The sequence below is a fragment of the Panulirus ornatus genome, chromosome 65 (assembly GCF_036320965.1).
Source record: "Panulirus ornatus isolate Po-2019 chromosome 65, ASM3632096v1, whole genome shotgun sequence".
Classification (NCBI taxonomy): Eukaryota; Metazoa; Arthropoda; class Malacostraca; order Decapoda; family Palinuridae; genus Panulirus; species Panulirus ornatus.
The window spans coordinates 23,630,386-23,642,501 of record NC_092288.1 but is presented as its reverse complement, the minus strand read 5'-3'; the positions used below and the strand labels follow the sequence as shown (position 1 = coordinate 23,642,501).

The 12,116-nt window shown below is 38.4% G+C and overlaps 1 protein-coding gene across 1 annotated transcript in view; it reads right to left on the bottom strand.

The window, feature by feature from the left end:
* The window catches only part of LOC139746493 (uncharacterized), a 201,892-nt gene extending 196,084 nt beyond the window's left edge, over positions 1–5,808 (bottom strand). The window contains exon 1 of the mRNA XM_071657780.1: positions 5,644–5,808. The gene's annotated coding sequence lies outside the window, so the exon portion shown is untranslated. The remainder of the gene's footprint in view (positions 1–5,643) is intronic.
* Positions 5,809–12,116: the final 6,308 nt, after the last annotated feature.

Sequence of the window (12,116 nt, the reverse complement as noted above, 5' to 3'; positions counted from 1 at the left end):
GACTATTCTCTCAAATCTTTCAGTAATTTGGATGGCACTCCAGTTTGTATGACTCCACAAATTTCAGTTATTTGGATATCACTCATCTACCTGTTACTTCAATTTCTTATGAAAACATGTCACATCAGAAATCACACAAAAAATGTGGGTTTTGGAGGATTAAGACCATTCCTCTACCACAAGAATCAATGAGTATCTGAGAGTATGTGAAAGGGGAAGGGTCAAAATTCATCTCTTCTCAATCATCAAAATATGATCATTCACTGGACTGATTGGCCATACAGCAACCAGCCCAGGACTATAAAAACACAACATCGGAGCAATACAACACTGAGGCAACACTCATCACAATTCGCCGATTAAGTACTTGTGTCTGCATCTGGAATCAAGAAATGGTTTTCAAAATGTAAAAGCTAAAGGAGGGGAAAGGAAAATGAATAAATGCTTAATAAGCTCTGCTCTTAGGATAGAAATGTTTTTCTTCCCACACAACCGACAATCCTCACAGGGGAAGCCTAAGGGCAGCTAAGAGCATACCCACATGAAGAAAAAGCCTATGAAAAACTAAAGACCTTCATTACTGAAAACTAACTCCCACTATGAATCATCTGAAAGAAGCATACCCAAAGCCAAACAAGAAAGGTCAACCTGATATAAAACAAAGATAGCATGAAACATAGGTGTTTCTCAAATGCCAAAGCCACCTTCTGCTAATCTCATCTTTCAAGAGATTAAGAAGTAGAAGCCATTTTCTTTATATTATAACTGACAGCCCTGACTGTGAAAGGAAAGCCACCTTCCTCATCCAACCAGAAATGTACCTTGCTGATAAAGAATAAGCAAGTGTTCTATTTAGTAATTTTCTGTTAAACCCAAAAATCTTGGCAAATCTTGACTGGCCACAAAGGCCAATTTTCTTACCTCTTAAATGGTAGACATCAACTGTTTTACCTCAACACCTATTCAAATATCTAGCTGACTTGTCATACCATTAGTAGCTTATAAAGTCAACTTCCATCTCTAGGAATAAGAGCACGTCTATTAACCTGCAGGACTTGCATACATGGTGACCCCAGAGAAAATATATGTATTGCTGGATAACCTGAGTAACAAGAGGGAACACTTGTGCATCAGTTTGTGAAGAGAATGAAAAAGAATAACAGGAAAATATGATAGAATATGACTCAGTGAATTTAGCAGGATTGAATAAGAGGTGACAGGCTTGTATATAAATCATCCCCACTGACCATATGCTTGTGGAAGAAACTGTATAAAAACTGCCTAATTGTCACTTCAAGTAATCACGGTAATGAGGGAATTCATTACCTTGATAGGAAGAACTAAAATATTTCCAAAGAAAAAACACCAATACCCTTCTCGCACATGCCAGCCACTCCACGTCCTCACTAGTTGTAGTGCAAGAGGAGCAAAAATATTCAAGTTATTCACCACCAACACGGTGCATGTGTAGGAAATAACAATTGAGTGTGGAAATAAGTCCATTTAAAAGAAACACAGACATCCCTCAATAAACTGTGTGCTTGCTAGCTGATCTCCCTCACAATGAATGCTAGTATGAATCATGTAATATTTCTGAATGAATTCACAATTTTTTAGCACCAATGCTAAGCCTATGAATGGAATAAGAGCAAAATGTAACACATGATTAACAGAAAGAAAGAAACATCATCGATTAGAAGCTATCAGACATAATTATATTTATCTGCAATAAAAAGAATCCCCAAAAAACTTGTAACCCATAAAAAAAATTCAAATCAAATTCTACATTTGATCCATTTCCTAGATCTCAAAATCTTGCTCCAGAAAGTGAGGTCTACAGGTAAAAAAACACTTGGAAATCGTAGAGATGTGTAGCCATTTCCCAACGAGCTCTAACACACTCCTTATATAATTCTTTCTCCATTGGAAACAGAATTTTCTTGCTGATAGACTTTGGAAAGGTTGAAGATTAACCATAGACTGTGCACAAACAAGAGACTCTAAGGCCAGTACATTACTTTTTAATCTAGCACAGGAAAATTCATTTTTGCATTAAAAATCCACTTCAGGGTAATTATACATGTATCTGAGGCACTTGGTCAACACGAACTACACTGTTGATGATCCTAGTCCTATTCAGCAAACTTGAGATCACAAATCCTAACAATATCCTAACAAAGCAAAGTTAGGATATGTGGACTGTAAATAAGCTAGAATCTTGCTTACAGGAAGATGAAGCAAACTTATTTGGGAGCACTAAACGATCCCAAGCCAACCAAGCTTATGGTTACGAACAATAAGTAATTTACATACAACTAAGATGAATCCTGCTTCCTGGATATCATCTGTGACTAAATGGCTCAGCTTGACATCTACCATTATTAGATAATCTCTGAGATAAGCTACTACTATTATTGATTTAATTATATAAGCCTTGTTAAGAGGCCTAAAAGTAATTCTGTAAAAATCTGTGGTACTTTGCTCAGCTCAAAGGACATCGCGCTGAATTGTCAAGTTTCCTTGCCTGCTTGGAAAGCCAAGAACATTTCCATACAAGCATAAAATCAGCAATTGCCAACAACTATCCTTCAAATCTATATTTACAGTCCACACACTAAAGTATTTTGTAAACATTCCCCACTAAGGTCTTCTTGAACCTCTGTTTGATATGCTAACCTAATATAAAAAGTTACAGAACCATTCTAAAAGTGAAAAATGCAAAACAGACTCAACAAAGAGTAAAAGTTAGAAAAATCCACCAAAATTGTCTAAGGTCACCACCATGTTGTGGCACCTGACAGCGTTGTCTCTACGTAATTAGCTATTTGTACAGTAAGGAGAGTGAGTTCTACAAATGAGGTCCTCTCTTGAACTTTCACTACTACCAAACAACTTTTAAAACTTTTTTATACTTGTGTCATAGAAATTTCGTTACTCAACCAATTCCATTCACTCACTACCATACAAGTATTTCTTTACATATTTTCCCACAAACTTCAGAGGTTTTAGAAAAAATATGACGTTACTTCATAATTAATTTACCAATATTATAAAAGAAATTAATATGATGATTCAAAGATAAAGAGAGACTACACAATGCCTTTGCTGTACAATTCGCATAAGGAATAGCAAAGTTTCATGGCTCAGTGAAGCTTAGAGCAGCAACTTCTTAATCCGTAAAATTTTCTATATTCATTCCGTGAGAGAACAATATTCAACGTCACATTCACCGAGAGATAACAAAGTGATCTTATTCATGGTACGGTAAAATATGTCTCTATGCTAGTCGATCCCAAGGGAGAGGAACATATGTACAAGTTTACTATAGAAATGGGCTCACTGGAATTAAAAACACAGAGAGGGGAAGAGGATATTTGTATCTACAAAAATGATTTGGAATCTGACATTTATATCACAAAAAAAGATCAACTAAGCCAATAATACCTCTTAACTTGATGAGGAAAGAATTTGCATATTCAAAGGATGAAATTTATTTTTAACGGTAAAGTTGATAGTGAGACCGCATCTTTGAAAAAGGAAACTGTATGGGCACCATACACACAAAAATATACAAAGGCCCTTAAAAATGTTCAAAGTCACTCACACAGTACCATCAGTAAAACACTTTTTATGAACAGAAAGACTAAAGAAAGTGAAACTACCAATGCTAACACTGAGAACCATGAAATCGCATTTGACAAGTGTCAAGACGTTAACATTCATATATATATTTAGGATATTCCTAGTATTTCAGAACAGTGGACACTTTGTGCTGAAAGAAAGGGAAATCGAAGTCATGATAAGAGTGGCAAGTTATTTCAGCAACAATGGAAAAGGTGTCTCAGAGGAAACTTCTTCAATGTCTGCATGGCAAAAGTGTGGAATAATTTGCAAAAATCGGTAATTGCAGCTCTATCCTTGGACTCTTTTAAGAACTGCCTTGATAAGTGACAGAGCAGAGAGTGGATACTCAATGAATTTAGAGCACAAGCGACAAGATCTCTAGTGCAACCATAATAATGAGACCACAATATTGACCTGATCATTGAGGCTTAAGGCCTGTGATTAGTACTTTTATAAGGTAAAGTATCATTAGGGAAGGGAAGATTTTCACAGGTTCAGTTGATGGTGAAAGTTCAGTTTAGCTCTGCAGCACTATCAACTTTGGATATCAAGTGATTTTGTTTTGCAACAGTAATGTAGTATTTAGATAATACAATTGTTGTAGGACATGATGTGGGACATTATATCTAATTCGCTAATATCAAATAACATGTCTGTGGTGAATGTTATACATATCAGGGAAAATGTGAGGAAAAGTAATGTAATAGTACATAAAACAGGTATGAATAAACATAACATGAAAACCACATGTAATTGCCAAATATAATGAACATACCTACATTGAATTAGTCCGCAGCTGGGAATAATATGGCTATAAGGTTGTTAAATGCTCGTTGACATTCTGAAACATTTGCACAATGCTCACTCAAGATAATGATGGGAATATATTGACTTGAATACTAAGTATTAAATCTCATCTGCTTGTAGGAAGTCAAGTGAGGTAATTATGTATTCCGATGACTTTTTATTAGTGTATTACCTACTTTTATATCAATGAACTTTACATTTTTACTGATATACATAACCCTCACTATAGCCTTATCTAATGTTGCTAAATAAAACAAAACCCTTAAAATCATGCTCCGCAACTGTCAATATATTCTGTAAAGACTACTTTAACGCCATCACAAATCGCTCATATCCAAAGCTATTATATCAATGCAGAGAGCTACATTTGGACTTTATTTCTGAAATTTTTAAATTTATTTCTGCTTCTGAACAAAATATCATCCTGGTAATGCTATACCCTTCTTACTCTACTCTCTAACCACTACACCTTCACAGCAAAGGATTATCGTTCACATTCCAAAGGTAAGAGAAAAGCTACGTCGAACTGGAACTTTACTGATGGCGTTTTATATATTTGTCTGCATCAAGAAATTTTCTTACTATATTGATGATGAAGAAAAGTAGTCATGAACCTCAATGCACAATTCTCCCCCTGAAGACTTTAATAATAAACTGGTGCCCTTAAACCGAACTTACATTATCAAAAATGAATCGAAGGAAATATTTACTAAGATTGTGCGTTACCTCACCAATCAAATACTCAAATTTAATGACAGAAAAACAATACAATATTTTCACATATAAAGTAGCATTATTAAAGAAGATTCGGGAAATTCATATACTCAGGAATATGATTCATCGTTTTCCCTCAACTTCTGTTGATCTCTCACATGATTACCATAGTAAATGGTTTTAACCCTTGTATTCCCCCTGAAGGCTCACAAAAATTATATATATATATATATATATATATATATATATATATATATATATATATATAGTGTTCCCCATTGATGTAACACAGGGATAAAAGCACAGTTCTCTTAAGTAACATGATATATGATAACCATTTATTCTAAGCTACTTATAAAAATAAAAACCACAATAAGTGACTTATAAGTGACTTATAAGTACGTATATATATACGCAGAGATAGATGTACTCGACATGTTACGCCATTACGCCATTCCACATCCAATACCTGGAGCGTATGGCTGGCTGCTCACCTACCTGGTCGACCTGTGTGGGGGTGTGGCTACCAGACTCTGGTCGACTCTGGTCGAGCCAGGTTATATATCGCCGCCTCCAAAAGAGCAAGTCACACGTGTTCTAGAAGCCAGGAGGAGGATGACGGTGCTGGTGCTGGTGAGGAGGTTCGAGTCATGCCCCTGAGGCAGGCCAGTCAGCTGTCACGATCAGCTGGCCGGGTCGTCCTCCCTCCCTCGACCCACACTGCCACCACTGACTGGTTGACTGGTGGTTGTGGTTGTTCACGGTTGACTGGTGGTTGTTGTGGTTGTTGTTCACGACTGACTTGTTGACTGGTTGTTGTAGTTGTTCACGACTGACTTATTGACTGGTTGTTGTTGTTCACGACTGACTTGTTGACTGGTTGTTGTAGTTGTTCACGACTGACTTATTGACTTGTTGTTGTTCACGACTGACTTATTGACTTGTGGTTCACGACTGACTTGTTGACTGGTTGTTGTAGTTGTTCACGACTGATTTGTTGATTAGTTGTTGTTGTTGTTGTTGTTCACGGCTTACTTATTGACTTGCTGTTGTTCACGACTGACTTATTGACTAGTGGTTCACGACTGACTTATTGACTGGTTGTTGTTGTTGTTCACGACTGACTTATTGACTAGTGTTTCACGACTGACTTGTTGACTGGTTGTTGTTGTTCACGACTGACTTGTTGACTGGTTGTTGTTGTTGTTCACGACTGACTTATTGACTAGTGGTTCACGACTGACTTGTTGACTGGTTGTTGTTGTTGTTCACGACTGACTTATTGACTAGTGTTTCACGACTGACTTGTTGACTGGTTGTTGTTGTTCACGACTGACTTATTGACTGGTTGTTGTAGTTGTTCACGACTGACTTATTGACTAGTGGTTCACGACTGACTTGTTGACTGGTTGTTGTTGTTCACGACTGACTTGTTGACTGGTTGTTGTTGTTCACGACTGACTTGTTGACTGGTTGTTGTTGTTGTTGTTCACGACTGAGATAGACTTGTTGTTGTTTGTTGTTGTTCTTTAGGTGATTTGTTACATGAGGATGACCAAACGACCCTTAATTTTCCAAAAGAAGGAACAGAGAATTGGGCCAGGTGAGGATATTCCCTCAAAGGCCCAGTCCTCTGTTCTTAACGCTACCTCGCTAATGCGGGAAATGGCGAACAGTTTGAAAAAAAAAAAAAAAATATATATATATATATATATATATATATATATATATATATATATATATATATATATATATATATATATATATATTTCTTTCATACTATTCGCCATTTCCCGCGATAGCGAGGTAGCGTTAAGAACAGAGGACTGGGTCTTTGAGGGAATATCCTCACCTGGCCCTCTTCTCTGTTCCTTCTTTTATATATATATATATATATATATATATATATATATATATATATATATATATATATATATATATATATTTAGAGAGAGAGAAAGAGAGAGAGAGAGGTGTTACCGGGCTCCACCTTCACCAGGAAAGATAAGCAAATGTCTAGCGTGTGTCGCCTGCAGACTGACACGTTTCTAGAGATAAAAGAAAACACCTCAGGTGGAGGAGGTGACCTAAGTCTCCCACAACCACGGTACGCACGTGCCCCAGAGAGGCAGACTCCACACCGGTCCTTCATATACGCACAGAGCGTAGGGGCCCAACCGTTGGGGGGGCCCCCGGCCGTTAAAGAGGCCCCCCGACCGTTAAGGGGGGCCCCTGACCGTTAAGGGGGGCCCCCGACCGTTAAGGGGGGCCCGACCGTTAAAGGGGGCCCCGATCGTTAAGGGGGCCCTCGATCGTTAAGGGGGCCCCCCGACCGTCATCCCCCCCTGACCGTTAAGGGGGGTCCCGACCGTTAAGGGGGGCCCCCGACCGTTAAGTTGGGCCCCCTAAGTACCGACCTGTATATGACAGCCTTGAGAAAGCAGGTAACGCTATGCCAGACACCCTATTATTATCATGGTCATGTCCTCGGGCCCTCGAGGGCTCATGATATATAAGGAAGTGTGAAGGGTTGAGGAGACTATCCTAAAACACTCAGCCGAGGGACCTTAAAAGGCTAGGGGCCCAGCCCCTGGCCTGAGCAGTAATATTATTGTAAGTAAAACTCTGATGATACAAACTGCCAATTGGTCTGTGTCGTCATCGGGAGCTGAGGTGTTTCATGATGGAACTACATGATTGAGGTCATGATGGAACTACATGACTTAGGTCATGATGGAACTACATGACTTAGGTCATGATGGAACTACATGATTAAGGTCATGATGGAACTACATGACTTAGGTCATGATGGAACTACATGACTTAGGTCATGATGGAACTACATGATTTAGGTCATGATGGAACTACATGATTGAGGTCATGATGGAACTACATGACTTAGGTCATGATGGAACTACATGACTTAGGTCATGATGGAACTACATGACTTAGGTCATGATGGAACTACATGATTAAGGTCATGATGGAACTACATGACTTAGGTCATGATGGAACTACATGACTTAGGTCATGATGGAACTACATGACTTAGGTCATGATGGAACTACATGATTAAGGTCATGATGGAACTACATGACTTAGGTCATGATGGAACTACATGACTTAGGTCATGATGGAACTACATGATTAAGGTCATGATGGAACTACATGACTTAGGTCATGATGGAACTACATGACTTAGGTCATGATGGAACTACATGATTAAGGTCATGGGGTTTGGTGTCTATTTCAAACATCACATTTGTCTTTGGTTGAGATGATGTATCTACATTTTTTCCTGGGCGTCTACTCAAACTTGTCATCAGGACATGCGAATTGCATCGTAGATTGGTCACTGTAGCTCATAATATAATACTTAGGTCACTGTAGCTCATAATATAATACTTAGGTCACTGTAGCTCATAATATAATACTTAGGTCACTGTAGCTCATAATATAATACTTAGGTCACTGTAGCTCATAAGTCATGCATATGTTCGTGTAGAACAACAGATGTATTAACGTGGCACCAGAGGACATGATGGACTAGTAGTATGAATGAGCAACAGCCAATTGGGCCATTTCTTTCGTCTGTTTCCTTGCGCTACCTCGCAAACGCGGGAGACAGCGACAAAGTATAATAAAAATAAAAAAAAACAACTGTTATTCTATGTACTTGTGTGGCAGACATATTGACCCCTCGATGAGTGGCATAGTTTTTGAGCTGTGCCTCACTATGTCCTATTTGGCCTACTCAAACATCCAACTGCCTAACGCCAAACATTACCTTCAGTTGGCATGACGTAATTATGGAAGGTACCCCACTCAGTCTCCATCAGGGAGCAACAGAAAGAAATGCCATCAATGTGGCAAGATCATTTATCCCTGTTTACCGTTGTGTTGTTGCCCTGTTTACCGTTGTGTTGTTGAGACAACACTTGAGGAACCTTTACAAAACATGGCAGGTCTGGGGGTTAGAGGCTGGGTTGCAGCAGACCGATCCCTGGCAGACAGATCCTCACAATTGCGTCTTTGTCTATAAACAGATTATCTAGTCAAGGTGACATCACACACTCGTGACATAAACCAACCTTCACTTGTGCATTTGCTTTACTCTCTTGGTAAAAAGTTATTAGTGCATTTGGTAAATTTCAATTTAATCCGTGTATTAATTGACCCTTTGAGAGAGAGAGAGAGAGAGAGAGAGAGAGAGAGAGAGAGAGAGAGAGAGAGAGAGAGAGAGAGAGAGAGAGAGAGAGAGCATCGTTACCAAGTCATATACACTTTCTCCAGATCCATAATAACCACCGACAAGTCACTCTCTCCAGGTGTTCTTCACACACATTCTTCAAGTATACCACACTGACTCACACCACATACCTTTCCTGAAATCACATTGCACCTTCTCATTACTATTTGTATGTTATAGGTTGAGAGGTTTACACTCATGTTGCCACGTCTCTTAACCAAGTCTATATATGTACCTTGTCTTTACTCCCTGTATGTATGCACACAGACACACCCTAGCCTTGCCAGCTGATTTGTGTGCTCCTCCCCCCCCCCCCCTTCAATCACCACTCTCCCATTCACTTTCCTTAGAATTCTTAATAGGCTGATACCTTTGTAATCTCCACATTCATTTTCATTCCCCTTGCTACATACATGCTCTTTACACATGGACTGCCACTCCTCAGGAAATTCACTTTGGGTCATATAACAGCCTAATTCACCAATGAACAACCCTGTTATCCCTTTCTTTTGATATACAGCTGCAGTCCTGTCCCCTCCTGCCATTTTGCCATATTTCATCTCTTGCAAGGCTTTCACTTCCTGCTCTCTTTTCACCATGACTCATATTCTGTAGTGCAATTCGTCTTGTACACCTCATCTCACCTCCCTGTCTTCCAACTTATTTGACAGTCCTTCAGAATATGTACTCTATCCCTTTTCACGTCTCTGTCTTCAGTTCCTCAACTCTGTCAGCCATATTTCTTTTCTTGTTGTCCATTCACTAATCACCTCCTCCCATAATATTTTCTTATTTATAAAGTTTCTCAATATTCACTTTCCCAGTATAAAACTAATGCCTTATTTTGGAGAACTTTGTAATGGAACATAGGAAGTACCTTGCTTAACTTTGGTATCTGGTATGCATTTGTCCAGCAAGGGTTTACCATTGAGATTTGTATAGCTTTTCAAATAAAGTTGATTTAGAACTGTTAGCCATGAATGATATTTATTTAGCTCTAAAAACAGTTTGTGAAAACGCAGGGTTACATCAGCTAAGAAATAAAGGATGGTCTGATTGCAATTACAGCAACTGAAATTATTGAATAAATTGTGAATGATGTCAAAAGTGAATTTTGCTTTTATGGTCCCAAACTTGACAACTGTGTACAAGAAAATAACCAAATAACAAAGAGAAATTTCTGCTCTTTCAGCACATCAAAGATCTCACTTTGACTCAATGAAAGTTTATTAGCAACAGACTATAACCATGAGTTTCATGAGACATTTGTTGTTGCTTTTGTTGGGGCTTTTGTAATGTCGGGCAAGTGTAATGATTTATGAGACAAGTTAACCCCACTGATCATCCTTATAGCCACACACACACAGACTTAACCTTTGAATTATACAGTTGGAGATATAAAAGCGGCCAGCCCTAGATGTAATGTGAAACATTTGTAGCACTGCAACAGACAAAAGACTTAACCCTTAAACAAAAGCACTTACTAACTTTTCCCATTAGCTTGGCAGGTACATGTAGGAAATACTACTCAGAAGGTATTATAAATGTCTTTGTTTTAGCCTGGTCCACAGTCGAGTGAGAGGCAGAGGAGGTGTAGGGTGTCCAATCTAACAGCTCCCAGTAAGGGAGAAAGATGTGGAAATGTTTATTTTGAACTTTCTTTTTTTCTGTACTCTTCTGTCATATATAGACACTTTGTTGGTGGTGACTGTCATACATAGACACCTTGGTGGTGGTGAATAACTCAAATACATTTAGAAATGCTACACTATTCTTCCTAAAAATGAGTTAGAACAGTCAGAGGTTGACATGTTTAGGTTGGTCACTGAAGGTGATTTTTTCTTTGGGAACTTCCAATTTCTTTTATCTCTTACCAAAGTTTCTATCATCCTACAATTACAGTCTATGTATCTTCCTTGGTTACCGTGTATGCACAACCTGTAAGTTGACAGCTAGGTATCTGTAACAGGGGTGAAGGAACACTGAGGATAGTTGATTTCATCCCATACCTACTTGGTGACGGAAGAGTCCTCCACGTGCTACTGATGATACAATAAGTAAGCTGGACATCCGTACAGAAGCAATGAGAAGTGATGTTATCTCGTGACAATGGGAAGCTGTATATCTATACAGAAGCAGTGAAAAGTAACAATGGGAAATCTCCTTAATAGATTATTTGTTGATAATGGGATGGCATTAATTAGGGCCTCAGCTGCCCCTGCCATCTCAGCCAACATAAAATAATGATGATAATAATTTCCAGAAACACAGAAAGAAGCTTCCAATGTTTGTACATGAACAGGACTGGAATAGAATGAAGGGGTAAGAGGGAGGATGGTGTTGCAAGCAGACAATACTCAAGTTAAATGGTCAAACAGCAAAAAAGACCTACAAAATCCTGTAAGGAAATTATGAAAAATACATAATTAGTTGAAAGGTAATGCTGAACAAGTAAATGGTGATATTTTAGACAAAGAAATAATAGTGGGATGCACTTAGAAGGTGCTATTTTGAAGAGAATTCAGAATTTAGGTATATTCTTTTCGAAAGTGGAGGATTGGATGCTGATATACCAGGAGAATGTAGGTTATGCAGTTTTCTGGCACTCAGGAAAGTCATGAGATAGAAATGCAAATCTGCTAATGAGACTGATTCTGATGAAAGACATTGTTCAAACTAATGGAAATGAAGTATGGGATGCATTCACAGAAAATGACAGAAA